At 42.0% G+C, this 18336-nt stretch overlaps 1 protein-coding gene across 7 annotated transcripts in view; it reads right to left on the bottom strand.

Moving 5' to 3' along the window:
* LOC118358791 (very-long-chain 3-oxoacyl-CoA reductase-A-like) overlaps positions 1-18336 on the bottom strand; it is a 74173-nt gene that overhangs the window by 44255 nt on the left and 11582 nt on the right. The gene's annotated exons all lie outside the window — the stretch shown is intronic.

Below are 18336 nucleotides of genomic sequence, written 5' to 3'. Positions count from 1 at the left end.
GTGTGTGTGTTCTATAGAGTGAAAGTTTGTTCTATAGAATGTGTGTGTTCTATAGAGTGAAAGTGTGTTCTATAGAGTGTGTGTGTTCTATAGAGAGAAAGTGTGTTCTATAGAGTGAATGTGTGTTCTATAGAGAGAAAGTGTGTTCTATAGAGTGTGTGTGTGTTCTATAGAGTGTGTGTGTGTGTTCTATAGAGTGTGTGTGTGTTCTATAGAGTGAAAGTGTGTTCTATAGAGAGAAAGTGTGTTCTATAGAGAGAAAGTGTGTTCTATAGAGTGAAAGTGTGTTCTATAGAGTGGGGTCAACGTGTGAACCTGAGAGTCGTCACCTGCTCGTTGTCCAAAATCACCTGCTCGTTGTCCAACTCCATTAATATGGAGTTGGTCCCCCCCTCCTTTGCTGCAATAACAGCATCCACTCTTCTGGGAAGACTTTCCACTAGATGTTGGAACATTGCCGCGGGGACTTCAGTCACAAGAGCATTAGTGTGGTTGGGTACTGATGTTGGGCTATTAGGCCTGGCTCTCAGTCCACGTCCCAATTCATCCCAAACTTGTTCGATGGGGATCTTGACAGACTATTTCCGTATGGACCTCGCTTTGTGCACGGGGGCATTGTCATTCTGAAACAGGAAAGGACCTTCCCCAAACTATTGCCACAAAGTTGGAAGCACAGAATTGTCTAGCCCGAACCATGAAAAACAGCCCCATACCATTATTCCTCCTCCACCAAACTTTACAGTTGGTACTATGCATTCGGGCAGGTAGCATTCTCCTGGCATCCGCCAAACCCAGATTAGTTTGTCGGACAGTCAGATGGTGAAGCGTGAAATGTCATTCCAGAGAACATGTTTCCACTGCTCCAGAGTCCAATGGCGGCGAGCTTTACACCTCTTCCGCAGCCTGGCATTGCGCATGGTGATCTTAGGCTTGTGTGCGGCTGCTCGGCCATGGAAACTCATTTCATGAAGCTCCCAACTAACAATTTTTGTGCCGACGTTGCTTCCAGAGGCCATTTGGAACTCGGTAGTGAGTGTTGCAACCGAGGACAGAGGATTTTCTCCACACTTCAGCACTGTGGGCTTGTGTGACCTATCACTTCGCGGCTGATCCGTTGTTGCTCCTAGACGTTTCCATTTCACAATAACAGCACTGACAGTTGACCGAGGAAGCTCTAGCAGGGCATACATTTGATAAACTGACTTGTTGGAATGGTGGTATTCTATGACGGTGCCATGTTGAAAGTCACTGAGCTCTTCAGAAAAGGCCATTCTACTGCCAATGTTTGTCTATGGAGATTGCATGGCTGTGTGCTCGATGTTATACACCTGTCAGCAACGGTTGTGGCTGAAATAGACAAATTCATGGCATACTGTTGAATAATGAGGGCGCCGGAAAGGATGGCTGCCGTTTTACGGGCTTCTAACCAACTGTGCTATTATTTATTTTTTCACAATGTTTGCAACTTATGACCGAAAAAGAGCTTCTGGGCATCAGAACGGCAATTACTCACCCAAACTTAACTTCCTGACTGATGTCTTGAGATGTTGCTTCAATATATCCACATAATTTTCCTGACTCATGATGCCATCTATTTTGTGAAGTGCACCGGTCCCTCCTGCAGCAAAGCACCCCCACAACATGATGCTGCCACCCCCCCTGCTTCATGGCTGGGATGGTGTTCTTCGGCTTGCATGCCTCACCCATTTTTTCTCCAAACATAACGATGGTCATTATGGCCAAACAGTTCTATTTTTGTTTCATCAGACCAGAGGACGTTTCTCCAAAAAGTACGATCTTTGTCCCCATGTGCAGTTGCAAACCGTAGTCTGGCTTTTTTATGGCGGTTTTGGAGCATTGGCTTCTTCCTTGCTGAGCGGCCTTTCAAGTTATGTCGATGTAGGACTAGTTTTACTGTGGATATAGATACTTTTGTACCTATTTCCTCCAGCATCTTCACATGGTTCTTTGCTGTTGTTCTGGGATTGATTTTCACTTATCCCCCAAAAGTACGTTCATCTCTAGGAGACAGAACGCGTCTCCTTCCTGAGCAGTATGACGGCTGCGTGGTCCCATGGTGTTTATATTTGTGTACTATTGTTTGTACAGATGAACGTGATACTTTCAGGCATTTGGAAATTGCTCCCAAGGATGAACCAGACTTGTGGAGGTCTACAATTTCCTTTCTGAGGTCTTGGCTGATTTCTTTTGATTTTCCCATGATGTCACGCAAAGAGGCACAGAGTTTGAAGGTAGGCCTTGAAATACATCCACAGGTACACCTCCAATTGACTCAAATTATGTCAATTAGCCTATCAGAAGCTTCTAAAACCATGATATAATTTTCTGGAATTTTACAAGCTGTTTAAAGCCACAGTCAACTTACTGTATGTACACTTCTGACCCACTGAAATTGTGATACAGTGAATTATAAGTGAAATAATCTGTCTGTAAACAATTGTTGGAAAAATGACTTGTGTCATGCACAAAGTAGATGTCCTAAACCGGGATGAGTGTTTCAAGTTCCTTGGTGTCAACATCACCAATGATCTATCATGGTCCAAACACACCAAGACAGTCGTGAAGAGGTCACAACAACACCTTTCCCCCCCAGGAGACGGAAAAGATTTGGCATGGGTCCCACGATCCTCAAAAGGTTCGACAGCTGCAAGGCAAGCGGTCCTGGAGCACCAAGTCTAGATCCAAAGGGCTCCTTAATCGCTTCTAACCCAAAGCCATAATACTGCTGAACAATTAATCAAATGGCCACCATGACTATTTACATCGACCCCCCACCCCCTCCTTTACACTGCTGCTATTATCTGTTTAATACCTACGCATTTCCTGAACTGCGTTGTTGGTGAAGGGTTTGTAATTAAGCATTTCATGGAAAGTTCTGTTTTATTCAGTTCATGTGAATAATACAATTTGATTAGATTTGATTTGTGTGTGCGAGCATGCATGTGTGTGTGAAAGGCAAGAGTTTGTGTGTGTGTGTGTGTGTGTGTGTGTGTGTGTGTGTGTGTGTGTGTGTGTGTGTGTGTGTGTGTGTGTGTGTGTGTGTGTGTGTGTGTGTGTGTGTGTGTGTGTGTGTGTGGCTCATAACACAGTGCTGTAACCAGCTCTAATTAGATAGAACACCAGGCTCATAACACAGTACTGTAACCAGATCTAATTAGATAGAACACCAGGCTCATAACACAGTACTGTAACCAGCTCTAATTAGATAGAACACCAGGCTCATAACACAGTACTGTAACCAGCTCTAATTAGATAGAACACCAGGCTCATAACACAGTACTGTAACCAGTTCTAATTAGATAGAACACCAGGCTCATAACACAGTGCTGTAACCAGCTCTAATTAGATAGAACACCAGGCTCATAACACAGTGCTGTAACCAGCTCTAATTAGATAGAACACCAGGCTCATAACACAGTACTGTAACCAGCTCTAATTAGATAGAACACCAGGCTCATAACACAGTACTGTAACCAGTTCTAATTAGATAGAACACCAGGCTCATAACACAGTGCTGTAACCAGCTCTAATTAGATAGAACACCAGGCTCATAACACAGTGCTGTAACCAGCTCTAATTAGATAGAACACCAGGCTCATAACACAGTACTGTAACCAGCTCTAATTAGATAGAACACCAGGCTCATAACACAGTACTGTAACCAGTTCTAATTAGATAGAACACCAGGCTCATAACACAGTGCTGTAACCAGTTCTAATTAGATAGAACACCAGGCTCATAACACAGTACTGTAACCAGCTCTAATAAGATAGAACACCAGACTCATAACACAGTGCTGTAACCAGCTCTAATTAGATAGAACACCAGGCTCATAACACAGTACTGTAACCAGTTCTAATTAGATAGAACACCAGACTCATAACACAGTGCTGTAACCAGCTCTAATTAGATAGAACACCAGACTCATAACACAGTACTGTAACCAGCTCTAATAAGATAGAACACCAGGCTCATAACACAGTACTGTAACCAGCTCTAATTAGATAGAACACCAGGCTCATAACACAGTACTGTAACCAGTTCTAATTAGATAGAACACCAGACTCATAACACAGTACTGTAACCAGCTCTAATTAGATAGAACACCAGGCTCATAACACAGTACTGTAACCAGCTCTAATTAGATAGAACACCAGACTCATAACACAGTACTGTAACCAGTTCTAATTAGATAGAACACCAGGCTCATAACACAGTGCTGTAACCAGCTCTAATTAGATAGAACACCAGGCTCATAACACAGTACTGTAACCAGCTCGGATAAAATTAATCATAGAGGTGTACCAATAGCCTCCCAGTCGCTGCCCCTGAAAAACATCCCAACAGCATGATGCTGCCACAAGCATGCTTCACCATAGGAATGGTGTTGGCCAGGTGATGAGTGGTGCCTAGTTTCCTCCTGACGTGACGGTTGGCATTCAGGCCAAAGAGTTCAAACTTGGTTTCACCAGACCAGTGAATATTGTTTCTCATGGTCTGAGAGTCCTTTAGGTGCCTTTTGGCAAACACCAAGCAGGCTGTCATGTGCTTTTTACTGAGGAGTGGCTTCCGTCTGGTCACTCTACCATAAAGGCCTGATTGGTGGAGTGCTGCAGAGATGGTTGTCCTTCTGGAAGGTTCTCCCATCTCCACAGAGGAACTCTGGAGCTCTGTCAGAGTGACCATCGGGTTCTTTGTCACCTCTCTGACCAAGGCCCTTCTCCCCCGATTGCTCAGTATGGCCGGGCATCCAGCTCTAGGAAGTCTTGGTGGTTCCAAACTTTTTCCATTTAAGAAGGATGGAGGCCACTGTGTTCTTGGGGACCTTCAATGCTGCAGAAATGTGTTGGTACCCATCAAGTTGTAGAAACAGCTCAAGGATGATAAATGGGAACAGGATACACCTGAGCTAAATTCTCAAGTCTCATAGCAAAATGTCTGAATACTAATGTAAATAAGGTATTTCTGTTTTTATTTGTAAAAATTTGCATTAAAAAATCTAAAAAACTTTTTTCGCTTTGTAATTATGGGCTATTGTGTGTTGATTGATGAGGGGAAAAAGATTTAATCAATTTTAGAATAAGGCTGTAATGTAGCAAAATATTGAAAAAGTGAAGGGGTCTGAATAGTTTCCAAATGCACTGTATGCATGGATAAGATGCATCTACGTGACATATTTAGTGGAGCAAAGTGTGTCATGGACAAGGTGTAGTGTGAAGTTAAGTGTCCTGTCATAATAACTAGTCACAAAATCTACAGTAGGATATGAGACATGACACTCCCAAGGTGTTCATCTGGGTAGTGTTTATTAGGGAACAGTACGGAAAATGTTTGGAAACTTTATGCAACGGAAAACAAAAAAATTGCATTTGTTATTGGACAAATCCAGGGGTGTTATTCACTAGGAACCAAACGGAACCAACATTTTTCCAATAGAAACTGTAGTTTTCCTTGCAAAACAATTTCCGTTGCAAAACATTTTGCTACGGTGTATTACTAATGAATACACACCAGGTAGTACCTGCTGCGTTTCAGTACACTTTCTTCCATTTGGTGCCTAATGACCGCAGCCAAGGTTCAGTTTAGGTTGGCCACATACAGGAAGGGAATGAGTCCTTTCATATCTAATCAATCAGGTGACAAGTGTAACAGGGATAGTCTGGGCTGGCCGTGCTGTATTGTAAGAGTACAAGAAACAACCATTTGAACATAGTTGAATACTGGATAGCAGCCAGCCAACACAGTTGTACTACACAGGGTTGGAACCTACACTGTGGAATCATTTAAAGTACGTTAAGTTCCAAGGTGTGGAACAGTAGAAATAAAATTACTTCTGTTTGGGCTTTTCAGGGCGGCAACATTTGAGGGAAAGTGGTTAATATTTGTAAGTATTTGAAATGTTGGAAGAGGAGGGACAGTAGGGCGTCATAGCGTCATTTAGGGAGTCATTCGATTTAGGATGTCACTCAGGACTCCCTCTTACAAGAGAAAAGAGAAAGAGGGGGAAGGTGTCAAATATATAGAGAGAATGACAGACAGAATGAGAAGGAGAAAGAAATAGGGAGAAAAGAACAAAAGACAGAGAAAGAAAGAATGAGAGACTGAAAGAGAGTGAAAGAGAGAATGAGAGACTGAAAGAGAGTGAAAGAGAGAATGAGAGACTGAAAGAGAGTGAAAGAGAGAATGAGAGACTGAAAGAGAGTGAAAGTGAGAATGAGAGACTGAAAGAGACTGAAAGTGAGAATGAGACTGAAAGAGAGTGAAAGAGAGTGAGAGAGAGAACGAGGCAGTGACAGAGAGTGAGAGAAAGAGAGAATGAGAGAGTGAGAGAGAGAACGAGACAGTGACAGAGAGTGAGAGAAAGAGAGAATGACAGAGTGAGAGAGAGATCGAGACAGTGACAGAGAGTGAGAGAAAGAGAGAATGACAGAGTGAGAGAGAGATCGAGACAGTGACAGAGAGTGAGAGAAAGAGAGAATGACAGAGTGAGAGAGAGATCGAGACAGTGACAGAGAGTGAGAGAAAGAGAGAATGAGAGAGTGAGAGAGAGAACGAGACAGTGACAGAGAGTGAGAGAAAGAGAGAATGACAGAGTGAGAGAGAGATCGAGACAGTGACAGAGAGTGAGAGAAAGAGAGAATGACAGAGTGAGAGAGAGATCGAGACAGTGACAGAGAGTGAGAGAAAGAGAGAATGAGAGAGTGAGAGAGAGAACGAGACAGTGACAGAGAGTGAGAGAAAGAGAGAATGAGAGAGTGAGAGAGAGAACGAGACAGTGACAGAGAGTGAGAGAAAGAGAGAATGACAGAGTGAGAGAGAGATCGAGACAGTGACAGAGAGTGAGAGAAAGAGAGAATGAGAGAGTGAGAGAGATAACGAGACAGTGACAGAGTGAGAAAGAGAACAAGACAGTGATGGAGAAAGAAAAGGTGAGAGTGAGAGAAAGAGAGGAGGACAGATTGAGAATGACAGACAAAAAGAGAGGGAGGAAAGGGAGAAAGAAAGGGGGAGAAAACAGGGTGAGAAGTTACAGCAACACAAAGAGAAACAACTTGTAACCAGTTCTAATTAGATAGAACACCAGGCTCATAACACAGTACTGTAACCAGCTCTAATTAGATAGAACACCAGGCTCATAACACAGTACTGTAACCAGTTCTAATAAGATAGAACACCAGGCTCATAACACAGTGCTGTAACCAGCTCTAATAAGATAGAACACCAGGCTCATAACACAGTACTGTAACCAGCTCTAATTAGATAGAACACCAGGCTCATAACACAGTACTGTAACCAGCTCTAATTAGATAGAACACCAGGCTCATAACACAGTACTGTAACCAGCTCTAATAAGATAGAACACCAGGCTCATAACACAGTACTGTAACCAGCTCTAATTAGATAGAACACCAGGCTCATAACACAGTACTGTAACCAGTTCTAATTAGATAGAACACCAGGCTCATAACACAGTACTGTAACCAGCTCTAATTAGATAGAACACCAGGCTCATAACACATAATCATGAGACTGGCTGTTATCGTGAGACTGGCTATAATCATGAGACTGGCTGTTATGAGATTGGCTATAATCATGAGACTGGCTATAATCATGAGACTGGCTGTTATGAGATTGGCTATAATCATGAGACTGGCTGTTATCACGAGACTGGCTATTATCACGAGACTGGCTGTTATCATGAGACTGGCTATTATGAGATTGGCTATAATCATGAGACTGGCTGTTATGAGATTGGCTATAATCATGAGACTGGCTGTTATCACGAGACTGGCTATAATCATGAGACTGGCTATTATCACGAGACTGGCTATAATCACGAGACTGGCTATAATCATGAGACTGGCTATTATCACGAGACTGGCTATAATCACAAGACTGACTGTTATTATGAGACTGGCTATAATCATGAGACTGGCTATAATCATGAGACTGGCTATTATCATGAGACTGGCTATCAGCTCAGCATACGACAGACATGAATTAGGCCATGAGCTTCTGATTAGATGCCCATTGTGACTCTCCAGAGAACAAACACCGTGCAGTGCCATCGGAAAGTACTCAGACCCCTCGACTTTTCCCACATATTGTTACGTTACAGCCTTATTCTAAAATGTATTAAATTATTAAAAAACATCCTCAGTAATCTACACACAATACCCCATAGGAGTCATTTTAGAAGGCGACTGTCCAGTTCATGCCAGGGCGACAGGTGAGGTGAGTAGAATGGGCCCACTGAAGAACTTCAGAGCGAACTGAATCTGGAACAAACAGTGTCTTTCTAGGACCGTTACCTGGGTTAGGCTTCTTCTGCTGAGCCTGGCGAATACAGGACTCGATCTCCCAGGAGACCGTGGGCAACGATGCAGGTGGATGGCATAATGGTCTCTGTGTCGGAACCTGTGTTGTCGGCGGTGAACTGAAGGGAGAGGGCGTCAGACTTGTTATTCTTAGATCCGAGGCGATAAGTGAGTGTGAAGTTGAATATTCCAAAGAACATGGCCCACCTGGTCTGCCAGGAGTTCAGACGTCTGGATGTAGGATGGTCCGTCCACACGATGAAGGGGAGAACCGAGCCCTCCGACCAGTGACGCCACGCTTCAAGAGCCAGCTTCACAGCCAGAAGTTTCCCGGTTACCTATGACAACATTTATTTCTGCAGGTGAGAGCTTGATGGACAAGAAAGCACATGGGTGGAGCTTCACATCAGAGGGGGAACGTTGAGACAGAACAGCACCTACCCCGGTGTCAAAGGCGTCCACATCGACGACGAACTGGAGTTCTGGGTCTGGCTGGGTGAGGATCAGAGCGGAAGTGAAGTGACTCTTCAGTCCCCGGAACGCTGCCACTGCCTCAGGGGACCAGTGGAACGGAGGTGGAGGTGAGAGGGGCTGCCAAATGGCTGTATTTGCGGATGAAATGTCTGTAAAAATTGGTGAAACGCTGTACCTGCTTCAGATTCGAGGGCACAGGCGACTGCCCTGGCCTTGGCAGGGTCCATCCGTAACTGTCCTTGTGAAATGATGTAACACATAGACAAAAAATTGTCCAATCACATCCCTCAGAACATCATTAACCAGGCTCTGCAAAACAGCAGGAGCATTAGTGAGACCAAAAGGCATGGCCAAATACTCAGTGTCCAAGTAGTGTGTTGAATGCTGTTTTCTACTCATCCCCCTCTCTGATGCAGACAAGGTGGTAGGCATTCCGGAGGTCCAGTTTAGTGAACACCGTGGCACCTGGGGGGCAAAAGCAGAACTGATGAGTGGCAAGGGGTACTTGTAACTAACAGTGATACTATTCAGCTAATGGAAGTCTATGGATGGCTCAGTGACCCATCTTTTTTTTGACAAAGAAAAAACCAGCCCCTCCCGGAGAGAAAGTAGGCCAGAAATGTTCTGCAGCCAGGGAATCGTGGATGCACTCCTCCATAGTCTCCTGCTCGGGTCGAGAGAGGTTAAACAACCGGCTACAGGGGAGAGGAGCTTCAGGCTAGAGGTCAATAGCGCAGTCATACGGCCGATGAGGCGGCAGAGAGCCAGGGTGTGGTGCTTGCTGAACACAAGAGCTAGATCATGATACTCTGGAGGAACTGATGACAGGTCCGGGGGTTCTGGAATGGACTGGGGCACAGACAAGGCATGGGGAAGGGCAGAATGTAGACAATTAGAGTGACAAAATGTACTCCAAGTGGTGACCTTTCCAGAGGGCTAGTCAATCTGTGGGTTGTGCAGATTGAACCAAGGATGGCCAAGAACCAGGGGAGATCTAGGGCAGTCGATTATGTGGAGACTGATCCTTTCCTGGTGATTCCCAGAGAGACGCAGGATGACCGGCACGGTTCTCTCACTGACATGGGCGAGGAGCTGTCCATTGAGAGCGTTGGCATCGATGGGTGAATCGAGTGGAACAGTGTCCAGACCCAACTGGGTAACAACACCTCGGTCCAGGAAACTCTTGTCGGCACCCAAGTCGATGAGGGCAGGTAGAGAAAAAGCCTGGCTTTGCCATACAAGAGTGCCGTCTAGCAAGGGTCTGGAGGAAGATGGACCGGCACTTGACTCAACAGTATATCCCCCACAGCCATGGCCCAAGAAAGCGCTGCTCCACAGAGGCTGCCAATCAGGAAGGAATCTTGACCCGTTTGCTAGTTATATGCGTAGGGCTGTTGCTCGTATACCAGCGAACATTGTAACAAAAAGGCTCTGCAAGCTCAGAGGTTGCCGGGGGCAGGAAGGAATGGCTCACAGAGCAGAGGAGGCGAACTAGGGGCTGGTTGTGAGCTCTGGGCAAAGGGTCTGCCCTGTAGGTCAGACAGGCTCCGTGAAAACTCCTTGATGTGCTCCAGAAGGGTTTTCAGGGCGTGGTCATGTTGCTCGAGCAGGGAGTCTTGACCGGCGAGGGTTTGGTGGAGAGGATCTGAGTCTGCTGGGTTCATGTCTTTAGCCAGATCGTACTGTCGCGCGGAGCGGAACAGGTGAACCCAAGAGCAGACTCAGACGAGGAGACTGGGTTGAGGTAACCAAGGTATTTATTGAAACACGGGGGGAAGATTGAGTGCAGGCCAGGGAAAGCTCGGGCGGGTTGCTGGAAACCAGGTGCGGAGGCTGAGGCGGCAGCGAGAGGTGTGGGGACAGGGTAAGCAGATCCGGAGGGGAATCTAAGGGAGTGTAGAGTGGGGAATCCAGGACAGAGTAGCAGGACTGACGAGAAGTCAGACTGGAGACAGGGACCAGAGTCAGAGCGGGCATAACTGTAGCGGAGCGGAAAACAGCGTTGAGCAAGGGAAAACAGGCACAACAGGAACAAACGGCTAGAACCATGGACTGACTGGACAGAGATTATGATCTGGCGATGTGGAAGTGGCAGGACTGAGTATTCGAAGAGGTCTTCATTATGGAACAGGTTGCAGCTGGTGGGAATCTGCTCTGACTCCAGCACACCTGTCTCCACCCACACAATCACACACACATACACACAGAGAGGGAGAGGGAGTGAGCACTAGGGGAGTGGTGGCAGATCAAGGAGACACCGTATGAGCACTAGAGGGTGTGGCAGGAGCAGATGTGACAGTACTACAATATTTAATGATTGTACGAACAACTACGCAGTGAAACTACTTGTATCTTGTGTGTGGGGGACCTAAATGAATGTTCCTATGGTATTTCATGATAAATTAGTTATTTGAACCAATGATTCTGCAAGTGCAAGGTTTCTTTAAAGATATGAATGTACAATGCAATGTTTTAAACATTGGACAGCTGTGTTACAAGTGAGGACTGTTTTGAGTTTTGCGCCTAGAGTTTTGAAAAATGACCACAAGGTTCTGAAATTAGTGCCAAAGTGACTGTAAAAAACTGTAAGTAGCTGGTCCTTTTCAGTTCGTTGAGAAATCATTGAAAATAAAATACTAAATTATTTAATTGGAATTTAAGTTTACTTTCTGAATGGAATGATTTCAATTGTGTGTGTGTGTGTGTGTGTGTGTGTGTGTGTGTGTGTGTGTGTGTGTGTGTGTGTGTGTGTGTGTGTGTGTGTGTGTGTGTGTGTGTGTGTGTGTGTGTGTGTGTGTGTGTGTGTGTGTGTGTTTCCACCAGCCTTATGTTCGTATATGAGCAGAACACTTTTCCCTTAAAAATAAACAAAGATATTTGAAATGAGAGAAAAAAGCTTTGTGATGATATGAGTCAAGGACAGAAGTGAATGATGACGTTCTTCCATTCAAGAAAATAGTCCCCGTTCTTATCTCTGTTTAGACGGCCAGACAGTTCCCTTACCCCTTTAGGCATACAAATCAGGCATCTTGAGGACATAAACAGGAATTTCTAGATGTTGAGTCCTATACAGTTGTATATAGAAAGTGGTCCTTTATGTCCTATATAGAAAATGCTACAGTACATGAACTGATTCAAGAACATTTTTAGAAATGTTTTTTTTTTCTACATGTTCTGGTTTATTGTGGTAAAGGTAAAAAAAAAACTACGGAGGCATATTTTTTGTGAGTGAAGTTTTGCAAAGGTTTGTATATTGTGCTCATGACATATTTCACCTTTGGTTGGCCATGATAATCTCACTTTCACAATGAATGCACTGAATCAGTGACAGAGGTTGAACGTTCTAAATATCCTTGAAATAATTCATACTTTTTCGTAATGATGTAGAGTAGGTAGTAAAACAGAAGGCACAGTTCAGCCTGACTGTTTTCTAAAACCATACAGTGGATTCAGAAAGTAATCACACATTTGTATTTATTTATATATTTAACTAGGAAAGTCAGTTATGAACAAATTCTTATTTACAATGATGGCCTACCGGGGAACAGTGGGTTAACTGCCTTGTCAGCTCAGGGATTCAATCCAACAACCTTTCGGTTACTGATCCAAAACTCTAACCACGAGGCTACCTGGCTTACCTGCTGCCCCAGTTTAAAACAGATCAAATGTCAATGTTGTGTCACTGGCCTTTGACCCCATAATGTCAAAGTGGAATTATGTTTTTAGAAATGTTTACAAATGAATTAAAAATTATAAACTGAAATGTCTTGAGTCAATAATTATTCAACCCATTTGTTATAGCAAGCCTAAATAAGTTCAGGAGTAGACAATTGCTTAACAAATTTCATAAGTTGCATGTACTCACTCTGTGTGCAATAATAGTGTTTAAGATGATTTTTAAATGACCTCCTCATCTCTGTACCCCACACATACAATTATCTGTAAGGTTCCTCAGTCGAGCAGTAAATTTCAAACACAGATTCAACCACAAAGACCAGGGTGGTTCTCAAATGCCTCGCAAAGAAGGGCACCTATTGGTAGATGGGTTAACATAAGTTGACAAAGAAGGGCACCTATTGGTAGATGGGTTAACATAAGTTGACAAAGAAGGGCACCTATTGGTAGATGGGTTAACATAAGTTGACAAAGAAGGGCACCTATTGGTAGATGGGTTAACATAAGTTGACAAAGAAGGGCACCTATTGGTAGATGGGTTAACATAAGTTGACAAAGAAGGGCACCTATTGGTAGATGGGGTTGACAAAGAAGGGCACCTATTGGTAGATGGGTTAACATAAGTTCACAAAGAAGGGCACCTATTGGTAGATGGGTTAACATAAGTTGACAAAGAAGGGCACCTATTGGTAGATGGGTTAACATAAGTTGACAAAGAAGGGCACCTATTGGTAGATGGGTTAACATAAGTTGACAAAGAAGGGCACCTATTGGTAGATGGGTTAACATAAGTTGACAAAGAAGGGCACCTATTGGTAGATGGGTTAACATAAGTTGACAAAGAAGGGCACCTATTGGTAGATGGGTTAACATAAGTTGACAAAGAAGGGCACCTATTGGTAGATGGGTTAACATAAGTTGACAAAGAAGGGCACCTATTGGTAGATGGGTTAACATAAGTTGACAAAGAAGGGCACCTATTGGTAGATGGGTTAACATAAGTTGACAAAGAAGGGCACCTATTGGTAGATGGGTTAACATAAGTTGACAAAGAAGGGCACCTATTGGTAGATGGGTTAACATAAGTTGACAAAGAAGGGCACCTATTGGTAGATGGGTTAACATAAGTTGACAAAGAAGGGCACCTATTGGTAGATGGGTAAAAAAAATATCCCTTACATGTTGGATTGTATATCAACACACCCAGTCACTACAAAGACACTACAAAGATACAGGCATCCTTCTTGACTCAATTGCCAGAGAGGAAGGAAACCACTCATGGATTTCGCCAAGAGGTCAATGGGGACTTTAAAACAGTTTGTTTAATGGCTGTGATCGGAGAAAACTGAGGATGGATCAACAACATTGTAGTTACTTTACAATACTAATATAATTGACAGAGGGAGAAGAAGGAAGCCTGTACAGAATACAAATATTCCAAAACATGCATCCTGTTTGCAATAAAGTAATACTGCAAAAAATGGGGCAAAGAAAATAACTTTATGTCCTGAATATAAAGCGTTATGTTTGGGGCAAATCCAACACAACACATCACTGAGTACCACTCTTCATATTGTCAAGCACTGTGGTGGCTTCATCTAATGGAATAGAGTACAATCAAAATCCTAAAATAAATTCTGGTTCAGTCAGCTTTCCAACAAACACTGGGAGACAAATTCACCTTTCAGCAGGACAATAACCTAAAACGCAAGAGCAAATAAACACTGGAGTTGCTTACCAAGACGGCATTGAATGTTCCTAAGTGTCTTAGTTACAGTTTTGACTTAAATCATCTTGAAAATCTATGGCAAGACTTGAAAATGGCTGTCTAGCAATTATCAACAACCAACTTGACAAGAATAATGGGCAAATATTGTACAATCCAGGTGTGCAAAAGTCTTAGAGTCTTACCCAGAACTACTCACAGATGTAATCACTGCCAAAGGTGCTTCTAACATGTACAGTCTCAGGGGTGTGAATACTTATGTAAATGAGATATTTCCAGATTTTCCTTTTCAATACATTTGCTACAATTTCTAAAAACATGTTTTCACTTTGTCATTATGGGGTATTGTGTGTAGATGGGTGAGATATATATATATTTTTAATCCATTTTGAATTTACGCGCTACATGTTTACATGCTAGTCATTTACCAGACGCTCTTATCCAGAGCAGCCTTACAGGCTGTAAAACAACAAAATGTGGCATAAGTCAAGGGGTATGAACACTTTCTGAAGGCACAGTACATATTGTTTCCTGTTTCCTAAAACCATACATACTGTTTCCTAAAACCATACATACTGTTTCCTAAAACCATACATACTGTTTCCTAAAACCATACATACTGTTTCCTAAAACCATACATACTGTTTCCTAAAACCATACATACTGTTTCCTAAAACCATACATACTGTTTCCTAAAACCATACATATTGTTTCCTAAAACCATACATACTGTTTCCTAAAACCATACATACTGTTTCCCAAAACCATACATACTGTTTCCTAAAACCATACATACTGTTTCCTAAAACCATACATACTGTTTCCTAAAACCATACATACTGTTTCCTAAAACCATACATACTGTTTCCTAAAACCATACATATTGTTTCCTAAAACCATACATACTGTTTCCTAAAACCATACATACTGTTTCCCAAAACCATACATACTGTTTCCTAAAACCATACATACTGTTTCCTAAAACCATACATACTGTTTCCTAAAACCATACATACTGTTTCCTAAAGCCATACATACTGTTTCCTGTTTCCTAAAACCATACATACTGTTTCCTAAAGCCATACATACTGTTTCCTGTTTCCTAAAGCCATACATACTGTTTCCTGTTTCCTAAAACCATACATACTGTTTCCTGTTTCCCAAAACCATACATACTGTTTCCTGTTTCCTAAAACCATACATACTGTTTCCTAAAGCCATACATACTGTTCCCTGTTTCCTAAAGCCATACATACTGTTTCCTGTTTCCTAAAACCATACATACTGTTTCCTAAAGCCATACATACTGTTTCCTGTTTCCTAAAGCCATACATACTGTTTCCTGTTTCCTAAAACCATACATACTGTTTCCTGTTTCCTAAAACCATACATACTGTTTCCTAAAACCATACATACTGTTTCCTGTTTCCTAAAACCATACATACTGTTTCCTAAAACCATACATACTGTTTCCTAAAGCCATACATACTGTTTCCTGTTTCCTAAAACCATACATACTGTTTCCTAAAGCCATACATACTGTTTCCTGTTTCCTAAAACCATACATACTGTTTCCTAAAGCCATACATACTGTTTCCTGTTTCCTAAAGCCATACATACTGTTTCCTGTTTCCTAAAACCATACATACTGTTTCCTGTTTCCTAAAACCATACATACTGTTTCCTAAAACCATACATACTGTTTCCTGTTTCCTAAAACCATACATACTGTTTCCTAAAACCATACATACTGTTTCCTGTTTCCTAAAGCCATACATACTGTTTCCTGTTTCCTAAAACCATACATACTGTTTCCTAAAGCCATACATACTGTTTCCTGTTTCCTAAAACCATACATACTGTTTCCTTAAACTACACATATCTCACAGAGGCAATAGAAAATGCACCCAGAATGAGAAATACTGTACACTGTAACAAATTGCTGTAAAAAAAAAGGAGCAATATATTATGCAGGCTCAATGGTGTTCCACCACACTTCTGTAAAATTGCCGTATATTTACAGCAGCATACTGTGAATTATGGTGCATTGTGGGAAAATGCTGTGGGCGGCATTGTAAAAGGCTATATTTGTTGCACCCGTTAGTGAGAATGCTGTGCCCCACAGAATACATTACCATACTTTTTTTGTTTATATATATTTGTCCTGTAAATGTACAGTATTTGGCTACTGCTCTGGCAGTAATTTACTGCAATTCATTACCACCCCACAGAATACAGTACCATACTGTATTTTTGGAATCTGAAAAAACTTTTCCTGTAAATCTACAGTAATTTGCTGGCTACTGTGCTGCCTGTCATTTACTGTAATTCAGTACTACCCCCATAGAATACAGTAAACTCCTGTAATTTTGGAGCGCCAAAAACCTTTTGTGGGTGCATGGTATTGTCGTGGCTCATTGACACATTGTGAGGCATTCCTTGTAAAAGGCTATACTTGTTATATTAGGTGATATGTGGTAGTGGTTCCCTAACAATTAAATGTATATACAGAACAGATCAGAGTGGCAGCAAGTCTTTGAGTTTTTAGCCATGTCCTTTTGATCTTTTCGGATGCTTTTGTTTAGGCCTCTAGACGTGTAGGTGATACAAATGCCAAATATTCTGAAATATACTGTAATATACAAATACCTGGCAGCCAACCTGCTTGCACTAGTCCTATGTAATTACAGTGAAATACCAACATGACTTCAGTCGCATTTACTTTAAATGAGTGTAGTAAGCTAATTTTACCATATTGTACTATGTCATTGCCTAGCATTTTACAGTACCTTACAGGAGGCTGGTGGCAAGTTGCTGTAAATTTTACAGTAATGTAATTTACACTAGCCAGAGACAGGAAAATAAACATACAAAAGGTATTTAGTTACAAATACAAGTCATTTTGAAGACCATTGTATGTTCAACTACAACAACATTCCCGGTAGCGGTCACGGCAACATTTTACTTGCTGTGACTGTGAAATGTGTGTTTTTTATCAACCTGAATGCACTGACTGTAAGTCGCTCTGTACAAGAGCATCTGCTAAATGACCAAAACATTTAAATGTGAAAAATCAAACTGTTACAAAATAGGCTACATGAATTGTAGTTCAGGCCAGTTAAATATAAATGACAAACTAGTTATTGAAAGTATCCTGCAAACAGTTTACTAACCACGGTGCTTAAGACCTACATCAAATACATGTGACAGAAATACTGCCGTTGTTGGCACTAGTTACCGGCACTGTACACCTGCAACAGTTTACTAACCACTGTGCTTCCAGTAAATGCACTGTAAATTCTAGAAATACAGCATGTTACTGTAATCAGGTGTTCTAGTAATATGCTGTAGATTTGTGTTACATTTAAGGTCCTGTAAATCTACAGTAATTGACTGTAAAAATGACAGGAAATGTTTTACAGTGTAGTCATAAAAATCTCACTATTACCCTGTATATTATGAAGGACACCTTGAAAAGCCATGTCCAGAGAGACACAGGTTATACCACTAATTCACAGCATTCCAGACCTAAACTTGACTAGTTTTAGTAAACAATCCCAGCGGGAATAATTTGTCATGTGACGTCGCGGCTCTGCTCATGGATCCCTCATTAGCCCTCCTTCCACTGCTTATTTCCGGGTTATTCACTAATTGCAGAAAATATGACATAATAGGTCTATGAACGTTGTTTGGTACTAGCTCAGAGATATAGATTTTGTTTCCATGATTTATAACACATTAGTAACATTGTTTTTGTCGTACTGCTTAACTTTATCTTGGCCAGGTCGCAGTTGTAAATGAGAACTTGTTCTCAACTGGCCTACCTGGTTAAATAAAGGTTAAATAAATACAAAATGGCAGACAGGCCCGTTTGTTACACCAGACGTTCTCACACGCTATCACAGATCAGTAAAATAAGGCCTAGCCACCCTTCACACACATGCACTGATGACACCATGGGCTTAAATATACACATGGAAGGTGTCAAACCTCGACAAAGAACTATTGTATTTGTTGTATTTAGGTATCTTAAATCTAAAAAGTTATTCATGTTTAATGACATTACGTGTCCATAGTCTATATTTATAACAAAGGACTGCGATGATTTACAATTGTTTAACA

This window comes from Oncorhynchus keta, chromosome 26 (genome assembly GCF_023373465.1).
Source record: "Oncorhynchus keta strain PuntledgeMale-10-30-2019 chromosome 26, Oket_V2, whole genome shotgun sequence".
Classification (NCBI taxonomy): Eukaryota; Metazoa; Chordata; class Actinopteri; order Salmoniformes; family Salmonidae; genus Oncorhynchus; species Oncorhynchus keta.
Note: the sequence above shows the minus strand (reverse complement) of the source record. Positions and strands in the feature narration are given on the sequence as shown.